Source organism: Rhipicephalus microplus, chromosome X (genome assembly GCF_043290135.1).
Source record: "Rhipicephalus microplus isolate Deutch F79 chromosome X, USDA_Rmic, whole genome shotgun sequence".
Classification (NCBI taxonomy): domain Eukaryota; kingdom Metazoa; phylum Arthropoda; class Arachnida; order Ixodida; family Ixodidae; genus Rhipicephalus; species Rhipicephalus microplus.
The window spans coordinates 126,249,649-126,271,995 of record NC_134710.1 but is presented as its reverse complement, the minus strand read 5'-3'; the positions used below and the strand labels follow the sequence as shown (position 1 = coordinate 126,271,995).

Below are 22,347 nucleotides of genomic sequence, written 5' to 3'. Positions count from 1 at the left end.
GGGGCCCATACTGCACATCGTGTTATGCTGCTTGTGATCGCGTTGTGATCGTTTGCAGGTAATATCAAGTCCTCGTCAAGTGCAACGTATGCTTCTCGTTTTCTTCACAGACAATACAACGAAACAGCACCACGCATAATTTTATGACGACAAAAGCTAAACACAACGCATGTGACTTGTCTGCCTCTCCTGTCCCCATGTCTGCGCAAGCTGCTCGCCATGCTGTACGCAAATGAACATTACAGATAGATCCATCCGGAGTTCATTTCTTTCAGGTGCCGTAAAGAAGAACAGCCATTTGAGTTAGTTGGTAACTATTCACTCAAGTGGAAAAAGTGGGTCGCAGGATAGAATAGGGACTACAGAGGAGAACAACGACACATGTGTCTATGCCTGTTACTACAAATTTTGATTAGTGTATGCGAAATGCGTGAAGTCGGTACAATTGTCGAGATGTGGTATTTTTGTATGGAAAGCTCACCGACACGATTTTTCAGAAATTATGACAGAGTTATCGGTTATTCCAAGCCGTATAGGCATATTCTTTAGGCCGTTTGATAGCTGAAAATGTTAGCCAAGTCATTTAAAGAAAGTTGAAAAAGGTGAACGTATAGTGCTCTCTCTTGTTCTTGATTTGGCTAACTCTGTTACTTCATTGAGCCGTGTGCCTCGTAAACACGAGTAATCAGCAAAAACCACAAGGAAATGCAGAAATGTCGTCGGCATAAATGGCAATGAGGCATGAAGAACCATGAAGTATAGCATAAGTGGCACAAGGGACGAAAAAAAAAAGCGATTTTATACACTGCATACATGCGCTTTCATTCACACTGTGTGGATCCAAAGCTGCGCCCTGGAAAGCCCGATGCTTTGCATTGATTACTTCTTTTGTGCAATCTGTCTGAGTAGCATCAATTACTACTTGCGTTCAACACACTATGCGCCATCGTAACGCACCGGTCGTGCCTCCTGCCAGTGATCTGCGAGTAAGCAGGTATATGACCTGCTGAAGGCTCTGTGATAAATAATACAAAGCTCCATGCAAATGTTTCGCAAGAATTCAAGGAACCGGACAATCGTTTTTATAGAAATCTGTATTTCAAGTGTGCGTTCTGATATCTGTGCTATGTACTTTTTGTTGCGATCTGCCGTAGAGAGTGAGGACCAATGCTGTGTCGTCAGTCGCTACCATACCATCATCGTGAGCCAATATATTTCTTTTTTTTTTCTGGCGCTCCTCTAATCGCTTGGCCCTCGACGAACGTCGTCGGAGGACCCGGCCAACGCGACTAATGGGCCGCCGCCTTGGGCGCCCCTCGCTGGTCAGGCCGAGTGCGCACCCGTGGGCCGAACAGCCGGGCGGGCTTGTGGGTGGTGCGGCGCGACGCCTTCGCCGGGCCAAACGTGCGTTGGCATACAGAGCGGAGCCGCTCGTTCCGCAGACGCACTTGGCAAGCCACGCAGAAGATCGCAACATTGTGCGAACCACAAAGACTAATCGGTGCCATTTTATTCCTGGACGTGGCAGGGAGTGTTCGCCTCGCAGAAAATTGGAATCTATTCGTTAGTATTCACACACTATTTATTTTTCCAGAATACGGCCGTTTTTGTTCGAAAGAAGTCGTGGTGGGATGACGCAAGATAACTAACACCAAAGTGAACGCATCCAGCCATGTTAATGATTTCGATGAATGCCGTCACATTCAGGCATAACGAACTTGTCAGGAGTGAATGCGTCGCGAATCCTACATACTGTACATACACGCCGCATTGGGACTAAGTGGATTGGTTGCGAAAGCGTCACTTTACGTGTGATGGCAATAAGTAATTGCACTCCCTGACGCTGACAGACGAGTCACAGACGGACGCGCTCAGAGGGATGCGGATGGGTCGCCCAAACAAGCGCAAAAGACGGCTGCAGTGAACGCGTGTACTGTTATCGCCCAAGAACGGCAGTCTCGCATTTCTCGACGGCTGTCGCCCATCGTGGCTTCATTTGTAGTACCGTCGCGAGGACGGCTTGTCTGGGCTCATGTGCACAGACAGCACGTGTATCCCAAGCGAGCGTGCGGTACAGTTCGAGGAAAATGAGCAGATTGGTCTCGGCGATTATAGTCCCACAACACGAGCGGGTGGCACGGTGCCACAGCATTCCGCGTCGCCATGCGCTACCGTGCTGCCTGCAACAGCTGTGGCGAGACGGAGGCGGTTGCCCCGGTGTCGCCGTGTTCGTGCGTTGGAAACATCACGTAACAGGATGGCCAGCAACACGGATTCCTCCAACGATCTCGAGTACACGTGGGTACACGTGTCGCGTTCCGCATGAATTAACCGGACGAGCTCACAACGCTGCGCGACGAACGCGCATGTCTATTTCGAACTTTCCCGCAAACGACGTCGCAAGTTAAGTGGCGCAAGACAAGCCGCAAGAATTGCCCATCACTGTCGGGAAGAGTCTTCGAGACGAGTTAAGCGACCAGTGCCACGCGTGCAATTAATCCTCAAGGCACGTTTCGTTACTCTCGCCTTTTTCTCTGAAACAGAAAGAAAACAAAAAATAAACAAAATTGAGAAATGGCAAAGAACTTAAATTAAGTGCTGTCACTAATTTGAATGGATTCACTGAGAAGTAGAAAAAATAGAAAAAAATGATCGTACTAGACAGTGGGGTGCCTTGAAGCAGTGACGCCGGAGTGAGTTTTACTCTTAAATTCGTGTCCATCAGAAAGCCGCCAGACTTCATTGGGCAATAAAATCAAACAACGCAAATACGGCTCTAATGGTGGCATACCATTGTGAATAAGTTGGCCTTAACTATAGTAAAACTTGACGAAACAGCAACGTTCAATCGTGTGCAATTCGGTGTATGATCTACAAATGCTAGTGTATAGTTGTAAGAGGGGAATGAGCACCTGGGAACCCGGGGCTAAACGAAAATACGAATGCATACTCGAGGGTTCCTTTCTCAGAAATTTTGTGATAAATGGTGGTCCTCATCCTCAGCTGTCACGAGTGGCGTTTATAACAATCGTCCTTCTTGTCTAACGCTGCTATACAATCAGGCTATGATTTGATTATATGGTCATCTTCTTATATTTACGAAAGAGATGAAATAATAGCCCAGCAACATGATGCAAGAAAGGGTAAACATGGCACTGTGTTTATCGTAAATTCTCTTACGTCCAGCATTACTATGTAATTTGATCTCTTTCGTTATGCACCAACTAGAGCATTTCGGTGCCCTCTGCAGTTATGTTCTTTTCGCCTCATCCTGCGCTTCCCTAAGGGAATACTAGACAGAGAGGAGAGAGAGAGAGAAAAGGGTAGAAAAAAAAAAAGATGGATAGAGTTAGCTTTTAAACTATAGTCCTCTCATTTAGTTCCCTAACAACAGCGATGAAGCTGTCAGATGTACATCAGACTTCTATTTATAAATACAGCTTTCAACGTTGTATTTAATTTATTGAACTGCATCGTAAAGTGCAGATCTCTCACAGTAGCCAATTACAAAAATATCAGCTTATTCCCCCCAGCCTGGCTGCTTAGTGAGAAAGAGAAGTAGCAAAAAGTTGGCTTCAAAGAAGTGTTCGAACTACTAAACGCTACAACTGCTTATTGAGAACAGGCACGCTAATGTAACGAAGAGACTGACTCAAGCTGTGATCATAAGCCGTGGCTTGCGTTCGTATACGCCACAATTTTCGAACAGCCGATCGGCGGTGTTCAGCGTGCCTATCAGCTGCACGTGCTAATTAGTTGTGCATAGATTAGGGAGACGAATTAGCACAAGCGCGCGACGCTGGTTGCACTGGAATGAGGGAACAGCACGAGCGTGTTAAGCAGCTCTACTCAAGAAGCGTGTTCTGGAAGCGCGTCACGTGGGAACTATATAGAGTCGTCGTAGTCACTCGAAAATTTGTACGTACGACAGCGAAAGCAGAGATTTCCCTCTGTGTGGAGTAAGACTTCTAGTGTTACGAACGAGTTGAAATGCCTTTCACGATGGTTGTTTGAAAATGAGCGGCATAAATATTGCATTATGGAGCGGACGCAACGTAATTGACACAAACGGGTTAAAAAGGCAGTGTCGGTTCCGTTCAGCTACCATGATTGCATGTTGTTCACTCTCAAAAGCAAAGCGTGTCGTATAGTGTCTGACGTGTTAGCTTTCCGGTTTGTATGCATGTCGCGAAGATGCTTATATTTATCGACAAAAGAACTTGAAAGTTCTATATAGCTGTGGTTCTTTATCACAAGTTAGATGTCGAAAACGTCTTGAAATTAAACAGTCTTCAGAAAACGTTGAAAAAAAAATGAATTCTGTAATGTATAAGAGGTAAAAGTGATCCGATATGTTTCTTTGATCTGTTTTTAAGAAGCACTTCATCTGTTTCAAGTAAGGTTTTTTTTTATTTTTGCCTCAGTTCATATAGATAACAAAAACAAACGAAGTTACTTCTACAAATATGGGTATACGTTCGCGGGTAAATATGGGGCGCAACAATGACACCACCGCTCCTTTTTCAACGCAAAAGAAAAGAAAAAAAAACTACATCCATTTGTCAAAATCATGGGCACCTGACACCATTGCCTTTTCTTTCCGTCCCTTATTTGCTCTTTATGAAAGTCGTAACATCCTGCAAGCGCTGAAGAATTAACGTGAAAGGTTCTCTGATATGAAGTTATTGGTTATTGAAAGTGCAGACCATTTTGACAGCCCATCAGGACTAACGTATGTCTTTAATGACAAAGGCTGATGCGTTTAAGTACTCCCCTTATAAAAAAAACGATGAAAGGATGAAGTTTCCTTCTGTGGTCAAATTCGTTTGCCAAAATGAAACCTGCTGACTTTATCCGCACTTATAGGCCTGCTATCGAAAGTAAATGAAGTTAAAGATGGAGGAATACTATAACGGCGTTTGCTTACGATTTGTGGGAAATGCTGAGTAGGTCAGCCGACTACAGATCCCACATTGTATTACGCCACGGGCTTGACGCAGGCAGAGATGGCTCGAAGCTCAAGGCACTTTGTCGAATTTTTCTTTCGGGCAACGAAACAGTGGGACCAGCTAACCCGGGTTGGGAAGAATGTAAAAAAGCTGCAGGTAGTTGAGTAAAATTATTTTCCTTCTCGTTTGTTTTTTTCTAGCTTTTTTATTAAAGTGACAATGAGTTCAACAGTAGAAGTATACTGAAGTGCACAGCTGAAATTTAGCACGGGTGTGATCACTTTGTTGCAAAAGCATGCGTGTATAGAAACGATGGCGATTACAGCTGCTGATTTTATGGATTCTAAGGAGGAGATGAGGTTTTGTGACACCAATGTATGATGATTCTAGAAGTGTTGGCGTAATGAGAACACTTAAGCCAGGACGACGTGTGTCAAATCAGATAGAGTAGGTTGAGAACGAGAGAAAGTCAAGGCTGTTAACGAGGCTAACGCATGGTTGACTACCTTAAAGTGGTGAAAGGGGAGCGCTGCATGAAAAACGTGGGAAAAATTGGGAACTGGAGAGAGGTGTCTCAGGCAGCAAGAAAACGTTTCGTTTCGATAGATTAACAACGTTTTCAAGAAAGCTTCTCAAAAGCAGGCGTCGTCACTGGCCTAACAGTGGACTTGCAGGAAACTAAGAACGAATAACGTGTAATGTAAGTGAATTGGTTTCAAGGAAACAATATAGCAGGTTTTGCCTGAACTATCACTGGTCGTAACAACATATAATGAAGGCTGTAATATTTCTCACAGAATGTCTTAATTACTGAGCACCAAAAAGCGCTCAAGCGATCGAGGCAATGTCACGTACATGGGATCTGGTCCTTGCAAGCATCATGTACCATCTGCGCGATAGAGCAAAATGAGGCGGGGAACCGTAACACTATTTCGTTTTTTTTCCTTTTTTTTTCGTTGTACGGACTGATGTGATCGACCATTACCTTACGTACTTCTGCGACAGCTGGAGCTCACCGGCTGTCGTAAAAACCGCGACGCACAGCGTCGACCAACAGGCGGCCACCGTGAACGCGAAGCGAGCGGGAATCGTATTTTCGTCAAATAATTTTCATTCCAATAACCAACCACGAATGATGTGGCACGTGCAAACAAACAGTGCTCGCGACGCGGCCCACGTGGTGGGTAGTTGGAGGCCGCTCGGCAAGGACGGATCGGGGGGGGGGGGGGGGGGCGTCTCACCTGTGGTAAGTGCCGAAGGGCGGCCGAGATGTAACGTCGACGCTTGCCTCCGCGCTGAATGAACGTGCCGGCTCGCTGCCGTCGAGTGGCGAGCGTAAGCGCGCCGCGCTCTCTTTCAAGCGGCGGCCCCCTCTTCCGCCAGGGTCACGTGCGCGACGCGATGGGTGTGGCGATGCGCCTGCCGGGATGAGCGACCCGGTATCCCCGACGTCACCAGTCGCGGAACCGCACCGCGGGGCCCGCTTCGCTCGTTGTCATTCGGGCCGGGCTGTTGTCGTTCCGGGGAACATCGGCGTGAAACACGGACGCGCGAGGCGCAAAAACAAGGCGGCCGTCGCCGGAAGCGCGCGCTCTCTGACTTTCTCGATGAGGAAGCTCCATTTCGGGACGGACCGATCTGCATACGCCGCCGTAAGACATTTCGCGCGTCTTGAGAAATGCGGCACAGTCATTCTCTTCGCTCTGCGCGTGTCACTGGCTTTTCTTTTTTTCTTCTTCTTGGCATGCGTGCTCCGCGACTCGTCCGTACAGGGCGTGCACGTGTGTCACAGCTCCGGAACTCAAAGCCCCTGCTCGATATATGAGGATTTCGAGGTTCAAATTAAGTGGGTTGCGCTCTGTTTACTGCTTGAGCATTCATTCCTTGTTCTTATTTTCGCGGGTAAGAAGACAAGGTCTCAAAAATGTTGGGAATGTACCCACAAGAAAATACCTACGAATTAACACAATGCCGAGGGCGTCGGGTTAATACGTAGCATGTAGTCTCGTACAAGATCCGTGTAGGCTGATATCGCTCGGGGTTTGCGCCTTTTGAAGCCAAGGGACCGGATACAATCGCGTCATCATCAAGGTCAGACTGAACAACAACTTCAACTCGATCGAGTATTTGCTGAGCACCAAGAAATTATCATGCGAACACACATAAAGATGAGTGAATATTGATCACGTCAACGTCGGTATACGTTCGAGAGTTTCGGCTTCTGACTGTAGTCGATAAACGCCAGTCTAAGCTAGGTGTTGCCCAGAATGTGCGTTAGACTACCGGTAGCACACGAGCTGGGAGAGATAACGTTCCGCTAATGCGTGCAACAGACGCTGGAGTCCCCACTGTCTTATCTCGGTATATAGGGTTCAAGGAAGTTTGCTCCTCTATTTTCCGTTACTCGCCAGCTACTAACTGTCAGTTTCCCGTGTCAAGAGCATTTCAGCCCCGGGAAAATCCACTCGTTTCGTGTCCTCGACATTGCGTGTGCCACTGAGCCTTTAGTTTCAAACGTCACGGCAGGACATGCGAAGCGAACTCTGGTATATAGATGACGTATCCATTGCCTATCTGTCCCCCTTAGGCTACCACAGACTCGGAGTAGCGATGTCCGTATTAAGCATAAGATTATAGGGGTGACAAATGAATGAATAATAACATTTAGCTAAAAAAGACTCCTTCCTGTTTAAAAAAACATATGTATTGCCAGAAGTGCGGCATGATTGAAAACTACTTTCGAACATAAGTTTCTCGGATGAGCCGAAGGTCGCTGGTTCAGTCCTAGCTGCGGTGGTGGAATAGTCATGGAGGCCAAATGCCAGAGGCTCGCGTGCTGTGCGATGATGTCAGCGAACCTTAAAGAACACCAGATGGTCGAAATTTGCAGAGCCCTTGATTACGCAGCGTTCCTCATAATTCTGTCGTGGTTTTGGTACGTAAAAGTTCAGATATTATTCTTACGAATTTTTGGCAATATGTTGCCGTTGTTCTTGTTGAATGAAGCAGGCCTGCGCATATACCTTGGATGTCTTGCAGAAAAGGTGTGACAACAAAGCTCTTGTTAGTGGTTCGTCCGATTTTTCTCTCAAAACCAGTTCATATGTTTAACGTAGTGGAACTTTATCTTGTACGACATTACATAACTTGCGGGGAAGATATAAGGATCATTTTGAGTTGGTTCAATAAGTTAAGCGCGGGTCTGAAATCAGGAGGACGGGTCAGGGTTGCAGTGTCGTGCTCAAACTTTCTGATCATGTTGCACCAAACAAAAATATACCCTTTAAGGTTGGTTTTGGCTTCACCGTGATATCATGGTGCCGATGTTATACAGTCATCAGGCGAACTGCTTCTGCGGTATGCCCAGCTTTACTTCAGGGGCCACTTTTCGTTAGAACAATCTAACTTATCTAATTAAATGTCAAATATTTTTTGTTTAGCAGTATAAGCGGCATCGCCCGCCAGAGCGACGGCGGGTGATACTGCTCATAAAAATCGCTGTTACTAGAGTTTTTAGAGGGGTTGGACCTGATGCTTAAACATGTTCCTTCATTCTGCCGTTAAGCCGGCGTTTGAGAAGCCCACCAAGGAACCAGTGAAACTTACCCAATTAAAAAAAAACAAGATTTGTGCAGACGTACATGTATTACTTTCCGTGTGCCTGCGCGGATTTACAAGTAATGTGACACTGCGTGGATTCGCAGGCAATGTGACACACAAATTGACATGCCCGACCGTTCTTCTTAAAACTCTTCATGTTTTACACACAGTCACACTGCGGTCAAGTAAATAAGCATAAACTCATAGCCAAGAGGCTGCGGTGATGTTTAGTACTATACGTACGCGACACTATAAAAAAAAAGAAGGGCAATGCTTAAAAAAGCCTTTTTTGTTTTACCAGATAATAATGCCATGGATAGCACGGGCGATTTTAAAGTATTTTTTCCATGAAGATTTCTACATTTCACCAGTAAGTTACAATTAAATATATATTTTTATGCATCGTTATCTTTTGAGTCGTTTTGCTTTCCTCTTCATAGCAATTCAAGCACGTTACCCGAAGTAACGTAGGCTAAGTACGCATCTTTAGTCGTTAGATAATCACTTTCTCGCTTGTTTGTTTTCTAATAATTCCTCCCTTTTTTCCCACCTAGCCACAGTTTTCAACCTAGAAAATCTTAAGACACATTTGTCGTTTATCTTGTGGTACAAAAAGCTGAGTTTCATTGAGGTGTTCTTGCCGTATTGCCATAACTACACGATGGTAAACAGTCTCAAAGTGAATCTTAGACACGTTTTCTTTTGTATCAAATGAATCAATGCGTGTACCTATGATCACACTTAATTTATCGCTTTCTTGGTACTAATACGGTGACTTGGTGCAGTTAGTTGTGTATTTTCTTGTAATGAGCATAAATAAAACAAAAGCAGTAAATATAAGCCTATGAGTTAAACAAAACAAGAACATTGCTTTGGACTGAAAGTAGAAAGTGGACGAGCTGCTTTACGTACCTCTACATCATTTTTTAGTACTACGAATCGAAATAAGCAAACCCAGCGTTGCCGCTACTGCTTTCTCCTTGTCCAGTACTACCATTAACCATTCCCATTAACTATTCGTTTAACTGTTCGCGGCCCCGCCGCGGTGGTCTAGTGGCTAAGGTACTCGGCTGCTGACCCGCAGGTCGCGGGATCGAATCCCGGCTTCGGCGGCTGCATTTTCGATGGAGGTGGAAATGTTGTAGGCCTGTGTGCTCAGATTTGGGTGCTAGTTAAAGAACCCCAGGTGGTCGAAATTTTCGGAGCCCTCCACTATGGCGTCTCTCATAATCATATAGTGGTTTTAGGACGTTAAGCCCCGCATATCTATCAATCAATCATTAACCGTACGCAGACTGCCTAGAACTCGCTCCAACTGCTTGCTAATTGTATAACTCGTTACCCCCGCACTGTGGTATAAGCGCACCCGTGGCACGTAAGGACGCTTTAGGAAGTAAACCACTAACGGGCCTTCAACTTCAATTAAACGAAAGTCGTTACTGCAGCGCTGATAGGTCGAGTCATCGAAGAAGCTTCATGAAGTACAGACAGAGCAGTTCATATTCTCGTCTACAGAAGCGCTCAGGTTCAACGGAAGAAAAGAAAAATAGGCGTGTTAGTGTCGGTCTTTGTTTCACGCAGCTCTGGCACACTTTCAGCTTATGCGTATCGTGACGCAGCAGGGAGGGCGTCCACATTACTCATGTCGGCACTCGGCCGAAATGGCACATGGCCTCTGTGCTAAGCGTGGCAGTTTAAACTCCCAATACTGACCTCATGATCAAAGATGCACTTTCGACTTGTCGGTGTCTGGCTGGTGCTTGCAGTATGGAATGGTTGTCCAGTTGATCTGGTACGCTGTCTTCTTTTCTATTTTTTAGTGAATCAAATACAGAGATGCAAGAGAGTTGCCTTGGAAGTCAGAAATGGCTTCATACGAGAAAGCCACTCAACCATGGCGGTTCGTGGGCAATTTCCAGCTTCCCCTGCTTCGGAGAATGTTACGCGAGAGACAGGTAAGCGCTTTTATTTTCGTGATTTTATTTTTCTATGCACGCGAGATATGAGCACGCCTAATGGGGGAAATTCCAGATATTCTCGCAAAATTTTTTTTGCGCATTGTCGTTGTTAGCGACATGGGGAGTGGGTGTGCGGTAAATTGTAGATCTCACCTTAACCCAGAAAATGACATGCTTGCACGCGTGTCCTTGCATACGCTAACGATAATATAGGGCTTCGTGCCGCGTATGCAACCAGGAGGTGCGCTAATAGCTGTTTTTGAAACCGAATAGAAGAGTGCGAGAAACGAATTGAATGCGAGTCGAGAGGTGCCAAATACTAGCCGAACGTAATCAAAGATGTCTTGCTAGCTCGCGATCAATATGCAGCCTTCTCACAATATTAGGCGCCACAACAGCAGGCCCCTATCTATATTGTGGGAATGCTGCTCTTTGATTGCAGACGACACAACAGGTAACAACTTGTGCTGTCTTGTGAATATAGCCTGCATAGCCTCGAATTGGTGTTGCTTAGACGTAACACCCCCGAATCGGTTTTCGCAACACCCTTATCCCATCATTATAAAGTAGCAAGTCCAGTGCACCAGGTAGAACTAAGCAATGTGCCCATACAAGTAGCCTGATAAGTCAATCATACCTGCATATACCTTTCGGACCGATTGAAAAGTGCTTGTTGTATGCGGCATTATCAGACAAAAAACAAAAAACAAAGTTCGCACACGTGGTGCCACTATTGGATAAGATACGTTGCAATGAAACATTCTTGTATTTATTTGGTGGCAGGACACGGGTCAGGCATACAATTAGTGCCTAGAAATAATAAAAAGTACTTTTATAGTGTTTCAACTATGTCACGCATGGGTGCCTGTGTTTATTGATGGTGACATGATGTATGCTGTATCTGTCACGATGGTGGTTCGGCACGTGTTGGGGGCCCCTCCGCCATGCATGCTCACGTGTTTGGGAGGTGCGTTTTTGCCTGTTTCCTGTACTCTCTGACGCGTGCATATATATATATATATATATATATATATATATATATATATATATATATATATATATATATATATATATATATATATATATATATATATATGACGCTATATATGATCACTGGGAGATGTGGCTTGGCTCATACGCCATGTTTATTTCATAAGCACTTCTACTTCATCGGCTTCTACCAACCATCGCTACCTTCTTACGTCACATGATTCCCCCTCCCCCCGAAAGAATGTGCGAGCTACAACCTTTAAAGCATGAAAAAATGGAGTCTCATAATAAAAAAAAATTAATGCCAAAAAATGCAGTAGTTTCGTGTCACACAGCGGTTCCACGCACTTGCACAAAACGTTCACAGGAAAGGCAGTCCGGTGATATCTAGGAGACCTCAGGTGGGCGAGGTTGACTGTTGCGTACTGGCCAACAGTAGTACGGCTTGAAGGCAGGAAATGGTGATGACACAGCAATTCTTGCGAGGAATAAACAAGGGTGGAACGCTTTGGTACCCTCATGGCTCGACTTTCGCATACGTCGTGTTTTTTGTCGTGAATGGTACGCACAGGGCACTGCCAGTTTGCGTAATCGTTGGCTAACGGGGCGATGCCTGCTTCTTTCTGAAAAACAAGGTGTGGTTTTACGCCATTTGTGTTGTTTTGTCTCCTGTTGTTTCAACTGCTTTGATAGTAGCTCGACAAGAAAAAATAACATCAAATTCAAGACATTTTCCCGAGAATAAAAATTACTTAAGTTTTCTCCAGCAGAGGTTAAGACGGACCTTACGATCAAAGCAATTGCAACAACAGGGGACAAAACGACAGGAGTGGTGTAAAACCACATCCTGTTTTCCGGAAACGTAACGCCATCACCCCGACAGCCAACGAATGCGCAAAATGGTAGTGCCCCGTGCGTACCATTCAGGACAAAGAACCCGACGTCTGCGAAACTCGAGCTATGTGTGTTCCACGGTGTTCTACCCTTGTTAATTCCTCGAAATAACTGCTGTATCATCAAGAATTTCCACGTTAAAGCTGTGATTGTGTTGTCCCGAACACAACAGTCAGCCTCGCCCACCGGAGCTTAACTAGATATCACCGGATTGCTGCCCTCTCCTGTGAATTTTTCTACAATTTCACGAAAATCTCATGTGGCGTGGAACTACTGCATTTTCTGACATTTCTTTCCTATTATGAGCGAGCATTTGTCCATGCTTTCCAGTTTCTAAGTCGCGCATTCTTTCGCATATTATATATAAATAAATAAATAAATATATATATATATATATATATATATATATATATATATATATATATATATATATATATATATATATATATATATATATATATATATATATATATACATAAATATATATATATATATATATATATATATATATATATATATATATATATATATATATATCATAAAGACCGAAATCTAGGTTGACCTCGGAAAATTTTGAATCACCGAAAAAGGAATTTTTAAATATCGCAAAGTATCGTGGTGCACTATTATACCTTGGCAAATACGCGACAAAACCAGCTGCCTGTGGTGACATTTTTTTTTTATTTGGTCACTAATCTTATGCAGTGTAATGCCAGAAAGCCACAAAATGCTGTCACTCAGGCTCGTGCGAAGTTGAGTCCGACGACGTGTGTTTTCATTACAATGTCCCAGAGTGCATCGTCCTCCGTTCCAGCCGATGCGTTACTGATGCAGCATTTGCAGGAAGACGGAAGTACGCCTGTTCAGAACAAAGCCCTTCCGCTTCATAAATCGGCGCACCCATGACGGTGATTCCTTGAATTGCACCCTCGTGAGTCTAGAGTCGCGTGATATCTCTAGACCCTAGAGATTTTCCGCATATGCACTCCCTTCTTACGGGTAGCGACTTGTACGCAGCTCCCGGACGAATTCGGCGAGTAGCGTTTGCAGTTCGGGGTGTGCTGCCATCCGTCCACGAAAAGAAGTATTGTTTTTTTTTGTTGTTGCTGCTGCAGGATGTTATGCGCTGCTTTTGGCTCCTCAAGTATCGGATGCTTTTCTGCGATGCACCGAATTTCCATTTTGCCGCTAGGTTGCCGTGCATTTAGGCATACTTCATAACTTTTTTCGTTAAGCCTATCCTTAACTGCAATCGACTACCAATCATTTCTGAAGGAAATAGAAAAAAAAAGCATCAGACTCACAGCAGATAACTGTGGCAAATGGCGTTTCTAAAGCATTATAGGCCTTGCCTAACCTTGCCCAACAGCGCCGCTGCTGATGTTCACGATGACAGTGGAGGCTTTGGACTTCAGCTGCCTACTGTCACGAGACTTCCACGTTTTTTTTCTGTCTGCGAATGAACATGAACAGTATACAAGACGAGGGTCTACTTTTGATTGCGTTTTTTGATTGACCTATATTCTAGTTTTTATGATATATATTGTAACGGTAGGATGAGAACGACGAAGAAGACAAAGAGGAGGACGATGTTGTCAGATCTGTGAGCCAACTGGGCGCCATCTTGTCCACCACCGAGTTTATTCCTCGTTTTATAAAGTAAAGTTATTCTCCCGTAACATCATTGGTGGGAGGTGCGGGGTACTCACTTCACGCAAAACGGAGCTTCGTAGCGGGCGCCTAGTGGTCTCCCCCATGGCGACTGCAGTCAACAATGCCGACCCTTCCCCGTCTACCGTGCCTTCTCCAACTACGTCCGTGCTTTCTCCAACTGGACCGTCAACCCTCATCTTGGAGCCCCCGAGAGATCCAGGTACCTTTTCTGGCACTGGTGGCATTGACGTAGAAGCCTGGCTGAAGTCATACGAACGAGTGGGTGTACGTATGCGATGGGATCCAACGCTCATGCTGGCCAACGTGATTTTTTATCTCAGAGGTACCGCAAAGGTCTGGTACGAGACGCACGAGGAAGAACTGACTAGCTGGGAGTTATGCAAGCAAAAGCTCCGGGAGCTATTTGGCAGGCCTGTGGGAAGTCAACGCGCCGCCCAAAACGAGCTCGCACGTCGAGTTCAGACGTGCACCGAATCATACCTCACGTACATTCAGGACGTGCTCGCTTTGTGCCGCAAGGTAGACTCGCAGATGTCCGAAGCCGATAAGGTTGGCCATATTATTAAGGGCATAGCAGATGACGCCTTTCACCTTCTTGTGTTCAAGAATTCATCTACGGTCCACGACATTATTTCTGAATGCCGGCGCTTTGAAGAAGCGAAGAGCCGCCGTGTTCTCCACCAGTTTGCCCGGCTTCCAAACACGGCTGCAACGTCCACATGCGAAGACCCTCGCCTGCCTTCTAGGAAAGTCCCGGTGACGTTGTCCGTATTGTCCGTCGGGAAATAGAAGCCGCAGCTCCACTCGTGTCAGCTTCCCCCAACTCCGAAAGCTATCACGCCACCGTCTCTCTCATACAGACCGTCGTGAGGCAAGAACTGGCCAACGCCGGCTTAAACGTCTGCTCCATTCATCGTCCAGACTACGCCACACCAAATCCACCCGTGACTGTCCCGCCCAACCGACGTTTTTCTGCCAGCCCACATTATCGCGACCCGGCGGTATGGCGCACCCCAGACGACCGGCCGATATGCTTCAATTGCGGTCGTATAGGCCACATTTCGCGTCACTGCCGTGCTTGGTCCAGCTCTGCTCCGTGGCCTCACCCTCCGCCCCATCGCCCACCTGTCTGGAATTCACGCTCATCACCGAAAACAGAGCCGCTAACGCCTGAGAATTCCTCGCGCCCCCGATCCAGCCGCTCCCCTTCGCCACAACGCCGTTTCTCCCGCTCGCCCCCATCTCGCCGATCGCCGTCCCCAAGCTCGTTCCGGCGTTCACCTCCGGAAAACTGACGGGAGCAGCTCTTGGAGGTGATGCTGCAATACCGACCCGATCCCAAAATCCTCTACTGACCTTGCCCGCACATCAGAACCTTATCAATGTTGACGTCGACGGTGTACCTACTACAGCCCTCATTGACACTGGCGCACACGTGTCTATCATGAACGCTGACCTTAGAGCACGGCTGAAGAAAGTCCTTACTCCTGGCCCAACTCCTGTGGTCCGAACGGCCGATGGTGGAAAAGTCGCCGTAATTGGTGTGTGCTCAGCTCGCGTCAGCGTCGCCGGACACCACACATCAGTTCTGTTTTATGTTTTAGAACACTGCCCTAATGACATAATTTTGGGCCAAGACTTTTTGTCTGAACATTCGGCCTTGATAGACTGCTCTGCCGGTATAGTGCAACTCGCTCTACCTAATGTTGTTGATCCTCCAAGTTGCCCTCCAAGTCGGCTTTGTTCTACAGAACACCTGCGTCTCCCTCAACGAACAGTAGCTTACATAGGCGTCTCCCCTGTTCCACCTGTCCCAGACGGTGTTTATATTGTGTCCCCCAATGTTGACGTCCTGCTTTCGCACAACGTTGCGTTTCCTCACACCGTCATCACTATTACGGCCAATGCATCCTGCCTACCCTTAGTGAATTTTTCACTATGTACACAAGTCCTCCCTCGTGGTATATCTCTAGCCGAGATCGTGCCGGCGGCAGAGTGCCATATTTGCACTCTAAGTTATGACAGCATCCCGAGTGCCGAAAAAACTTCGTCTACTCCTCCATCAGACCAAAGTGTGTTAACCAAGATGATTGCCCCCGACTTGCCGAAAGAACAAGCTAACGACCTGCGTTCCCTGCTTGCATCTTTTTGGGACATCTTCGACCTTGGCGACCGCCCACTCGGCCAGACGTCCGTTGTTAAGCACCGGATTGATACAGGCGATACGAGTCCAATCCATCGGAGACCCTACCGTGTTTCCCATGCAGAGCGGCGCATCATCCAACAGGAGGTCGACAAAATGCTTTCTCGGAATATCATCGAGCCTTCATGCAGTCCCTGGGCGTCCCCTGTTGTACTTGTAAAGAAGAAGGACAACAGCTGGAGATTTTGCGTCGATTATCGCCATTTAAACAAAATAACGAAGAAGGACGTCTACCCTTTACCACGCATAGACGATGCCCTGGATTGCCTTCACGGCGCAAAATATTTTTCCTCCATTGACCTCCGCTCTGGGTACTGGCAGATTGCCGTTGATGACATGGACCGTGAGAAAACGGCGTTTATCACTCCCGACGGCCTTTACGAGTTTAAAGTGATGCCATTCGGTTTATGTAATGCGCCCGCCACATTCGAACGTATGATGGACGCTCTGTTGTACGGCTTCAAGTGGTCCATCTGCCTGTGCTACCTGGACGACGTTATCGTTTTTTCGCCTTCTTTTGCGACGCACCTTGAAAGGCTATCGAAAATCTTATCTGTCTTTCGTAAGGCGGGCCTGCAACTCAATTCGGCAAAGTGCCACTTCGGCCGTCGTGAAATTTCTGTCCTCGGACACCTCGTTGATTCCGTGGGGGTTCGCCCTGATCAAGATAAAATACGCGCAGTAAGAGATTTCCCTGTACCAACCTGTACCAAAGACGTTCGCAGTTTCGTTGGCCTCTGTTCTTACTTCCGCCGCTTTGTTAAAAACTTCGCCGACGTAGCACGCCCTCTCACTCAACTTCTCAAAAAAGACGCTGGCTTCATTTGGGGCCCTGAGCAAGCAGATGCGTTTCAAAATCTAGTGTGTCTGCTTACGTCTCCGCCTATCCTCGCCCACTTTGATATTTCATCTCCAACAGAAGTTCGTACAGACGCAAGAGGCTATGGCATCGGTGCAGTCCTCGCCCAGAAACAACAAGGACGAGACCGTGTTGTTGCTTATGCCAGCCGCCTTCTTTCGCCTGCTGAAAGAAAATATTCAATAACCGAACGGGAATGTTTGGCACTTGTTTGGGCAGTCGGTAAATTTCGTCCCTATTTGTACGGCCGGCCATTCACAGTAATCACAGATCACCACGCCTTGTGCTGGCTTTCGTCCCTTAAAGACCCTTCAGGCCGTCTTGGCCGTTGGGCGCTGCGCCTTCAAGAATTTGATTACTCAGTCCTGTATAAAACCGGCCGCCTGCATCAAGATGCGGACTGCTTGTCCCGGTATCCTGTCGACCCTCCAGACGGCGACTCCTCTAAAACCACCCTTCCTATCGACGTTTTCTCTCTATCCGCGTTTCATGACATTGGAATCGAGCAGCGACGAGATACTTTCTTGGACGGTATTATCCGAAGGCTCACATCGGTGAGGCCCGACCCTTCCCTTCGAATGTTTGAAATACATGATGGTGTATTGTACCGTTGCAATATGCGTCCTGACGGCCCCGAAAGACTACTCGTCGTTCCCATTCAATTGCGTCACACTGTTCTCGCCCAGCTTCATGATGCACCTACAGCGGGTCACCTCGGCGTGTCACGGACCTACGACAGAGTTCGCCGGCGCTTCTTCTGGCCTGGCATGTACCGCGACGTCTGCCGTTATATTGCAGCCTGCGACCCTTGTCAACGACGGAAAAAACCAAATGCCCCTCCGGCCGGACGTCTTCAGCCACTGCACATCCCACAAGACCCATTCTACCGTGTTGGCGTGGACCTGCTTGGCCCTTTTCCTACGTCAGCTGCGGGTAATCGGTGGATTGCAGTAGCAACCGATTATGCTACCCGATACGCGATCACACGGGCCCTTCCAACCAGCTGTGCAACTGACGTGGCCGATTTCCTTTTGGAGGACGTCATCTTACATCATGGCGCCCCTCGACAACTCCTTACCGACCGAGGCAGCTACTTCCTTTCCAAAGTGGTTGATGACCTCCTCCGCTCCTGCGCCACTAAGCACAAGCTCTCGACTGCTTACCATCCACAAACAAATGGTCTAACGGAGCGCCTCAATCGCACTCTCACCGACATGCTCTCCATGTATGTCTCCGCCGATCACCGCGACTGGGACACTACGTTACCGTTTGTAACATTCGCGTACAATTCTTCCAGACACGACACCGCTGGGTTCTCTCCTTTTTTTCTGTTGTTCGGCCGTGACCCTGCGCTACCTTTCGACACCCTCCTGCCGGCCGCACTAAATGACAAGTCTCAGTACGCTCGTGATGCAATAATGAAGGCCCAAGCGGCACGCCAAGTTGCTCGACGACGCTTACTGGACTCCCAGGACAATCAGAAGAGCGTATACGACGCCCGCCATCGTGACGTCCACTTCACACCCGGAGATCTCGTTCTGTTATGGTTCCCCTCGCGCCGCGTTGGACTTTCGGAGAAGTTACTCCCACGCTATTCAGGTCCCTACCGTATCTTACGCCAAGTAACTGACGTCACATACGAAATCACCCCTACGGACCCCGCCATCCTTCACCCTCACACTGACGTAGTGCATGTTACGCGACTCAAACCGTATTACTCCAGTGCCTCCTGATTAGCACCGGGTCGGTGCTCCAGCCGCCGGGGAAATCATGTAACGGTAGGATGAGAACGACGAAGAAGACAAAGAGGAGGACGATGTTGTCAGATCTGTGAGCCAACTGGGCGCCATCTTGTCCACCACCGAGTTTATTCCTCGTTTTATAAAGTAAAGTTATTCTCCCGTAACATCATATATATATATATATATATATATATATATATTTATATATATATATATATATATATATATATATTCCTGATATAGTTCCTTATCACTACAACACCACCACCCAGGAAACCGCTCACGGTACAAACGAGCACCCATTTAGGAACAATAGGAACACACACTGTGACACTGTGGTTGTAAACCTATCGGACACTAGCTTGTCACCTGACGAAGAAATACTGCTATCTAAAGGACTAAGCTTCTGCCCGACCACAAAATTTTTCAATGAATTCCACTTGCTCCGAGACCTCAACAACTTCGCTCAAGCTTAAGGTTGCGCGAATATTTCTTCGACAGGCCTTCTAACCACGAAACAATTCACCGTCATAAAATAAATGATTGGACACCGAACAGTAATCTAGACAAGTGCCTGGACCTTTATATCACCGCAGTACAGAAAGATATAGTACACAAATACCACAGACAGAAAGGAAACCAAGAAAACTTGACAAATACTGAAAAAATAAGTATGAGAAATCTGGCATCTAGGACAGACGTAACAATAAAACCCGCTGACAAAGGAGGATCAATTGTAGTCCTTAATACAACCAACTACAAGAAGCATACCGCCAACTAGACGACTCAAGATTTTACGAACGCCTTCTAGGTGATCCGACAGACGGTTACAAACGTATCGTATCAACAGAACTAAAGAAACTGTTGGATGCAGAAAAGATAACCAACACTGACCACAAACTGATGCAAGCAGCATACTCTCGTCCAGGTTGCTTCTACATCCTCCGAAAAATTCATAAACCCAGTAACCCAAGTCGACCAATCATATCAAGCATCGGTACAATAACTGAACCCATATCAGGGTACGTGGACAAACTAATAAGCCACATTCCATGCACCCTCGCGTCGTACATAAAAGACACCTAACATTTTCTTCGAGACATTGCAGGACTGTGTGGGCCGAAAAACTCGTACTTGGTTACTCTTGATGTCTCTTCATTGTATACAAATATTCCTCACGATGACGGCATAGCTGCATTACAAAACATGTACACAAACCATAGACAATCTAACACCCCAGATTTCTCTGCCATCGCAACTTTGACGAAGATGGTCCTCGAATTAAATTTATTCGAGTTTAACCAAGAGTATTTTCGACAAATCAGTGGGACCGCTATGGGCACCAGAATGGCACCTAATTATGCCAACATATTTATGGGAAAGCTAGAATTTGAATTTCTTGCACAAAGTTCCTTGAAACCAATTTGATACAGAAGATACATAAACGATATCTTTCTTATTTGGACCCACAGCGAGGACGAACTTCTCAGCTTTATCGACACTTACAATGCTGTGCATCAGAACATACACTTCACACACACATACTCGCAAGTAACCGCAAATTTTCTTGATGTTACCATAACGATTGAAGATGAGAAGCTCTCTACAACACTATATCGCAAACCAACGGATCGACAACAATACCTCCATTACCAAAGCGATCACCCGCGCCACTGTAAAAACAGTATTCCATACAGCCAGGCTCACCGGTTTAAGCGAATCTGCTCTAGAGACGCTGTCTTTGACACAAGCTCACAGAGGCTAAAACTTATTCTCGAGAAACAAAAATACCCCCCACATGCAATTAATGACGCTGTTCAAAAATCAAGAAAACTAAAGCGTGAAGACTTACTTATGAAGCTACCACCGCAAGAAGACCCACAACGAACAAACCTCTGCTTGACTTAGAGCACAAACTTCCCCAACGTAAACAAAATCCTTAAACGACATTACAACATTGTGGAACAAAGTGAACGTTTGAAACGCGCATTCCCATTCGCTCCAGGTGTCGTTTACCGACGACCATGTAACCTCAAAGGCACACTTGTCCACTCTCAAATTAACACAACACCCCCCCCCCCCCTCCCAATAATTCATGCCGACCTTGTTTAAAGCCACGATGTCTTGTATGTAAGGCGATGCGAGAAACACACAAAGCAACCAGCACACAATCCAAGTTTTTGATTAACATACGAGGAAACCTAACATGCGATTCCTCTAATGTGGTGTACCTACTCGAATGCAACGTGTGTATTATGCAGTACAACGGACAAACAGAAACACCATTTAGGATTCGCTTCAATAATCACAGAGGCCATGCGAAATCAGCCCCAAGTCTAGCTCTACCAAAACATCACAATCTTCCCGACCATGCATTCGACAAACTATCAGTAACGCTCTTAGAGACGAGATTTAAATCAAATCAAGAACGTGAACAACGAGAGTCATCAAATCGAGAACGTGAACAACGAGAGTCATACCTCATCCACCGATTCAGCACCCTAGGAATAAATGAGAATCCCGGTACACTTGCAGCAATTAAAGCCTTAGAAAACAATAACGGCAATAATGAAAATAGTAACTGAGTTAACGGCACTGTAGCTGTGAAGGGCACTGGACAGCTAAAAACAATGCCAAGTGTGATTACACTACCTAAGTGCATCTGTCGTCTGTTTCTGTTTTACTTTACTACCCAATCAATTGTGCCAAGCATTACATGCGCAACAGCAACCCTGTACACAGTCGGGAAGCCCCTACTGCACGCGTAATCCAGAGGCGTGCAAGGAATTCGCATTGCGCCCGCTTGCCAGCCTCTGAGGCAATACGCGGCACCCCTCTTTCTACGACGAAATGTCGACGGGCGCTGAGTAGTTAAAGGCTTGAACACGGAGGAATTGGGGTTAAGCTTCTTAAAAAAGCCCTTTTTGCCCCACACCGAACTGCCATGCAGAGCCAGGAGGCGCCGTCTGGTCGGGAAGAGTGCGTTAGTGAAAGGAAGCATACACAGACCGCAGAGAGCAGAAAGGTGAAGGGAAGAAAGGGGAGACAGATGGAGGGGGAAGTGGAAGGAAGAGTGGAAGGGGGCGCCCCAGGAGCAGTCCACCTTATACTCTTTTTATCTTTTTTTTCCTTTTTTCTCTTTTCCCCTCTGATTTGAGATTGTATAAAGCAGAACACCAACAAACTGTACCCTCAATCCTGATGAAGGCCAGACTCTAGGCCGGATCGCTCACGGAGGATCTACTTGACTATATATATATATATATATATATATATATATATATATATATATATATATATATATATATATATATATATATATATATATATATATATATATATATATATGGTGGGGTGATATTCAATGGATCCGGTGAAATGCAGTATAAAAAGAGGTCGACAAACGTGCGAAAAAACACTAGTTTTACTAACGTTTCGGCAGGTGGGCCTGCCGAAACGTTAGTAAAACTAGTGTTTT

The 22,347-nt window shown here is 46.3% G+C and overlaps 2 protein-coding genes across 3 annotated transcripts in view; one reads left to right on the top strand and one right to left on the bottom strand.

The window, feature by feature from the left end:
• LOC119176824 (uncharacterized) overlaps positions 1 to 6,348 on the bottom strand; it is a 119,530-nt gene extending 113,182 nt beyond the window's left edge. The window contains exon 1 of the mRNA XM_075876426.1: positions 6,191 to 6,348. The gene's annotated coding sequence lies outside the window, so the exon portion shown is untranslated. The remainder of the gene's footprint in view (positions 1 to 6,190) is intronic.
• The window catches only part of LOC119176823 (uncharacterized), an 83,995-nt gene that overhangs the window by 5,073 nt on the left and 56,575 nt on the right, over positions 1 to 22,347 (top strand). For both annotated transcript variants that reach the window (XM_075877609.1, XM_075877610.1), the window contains exon 2: positions 10,370 to 10,504. The gene's annotated coding sequence lies outside the window, so the exon portion shown is untranslated. The remainder of the gene's footprint in view (positions 1 to 10,369; positions 10,505 to 22,347) is intronic.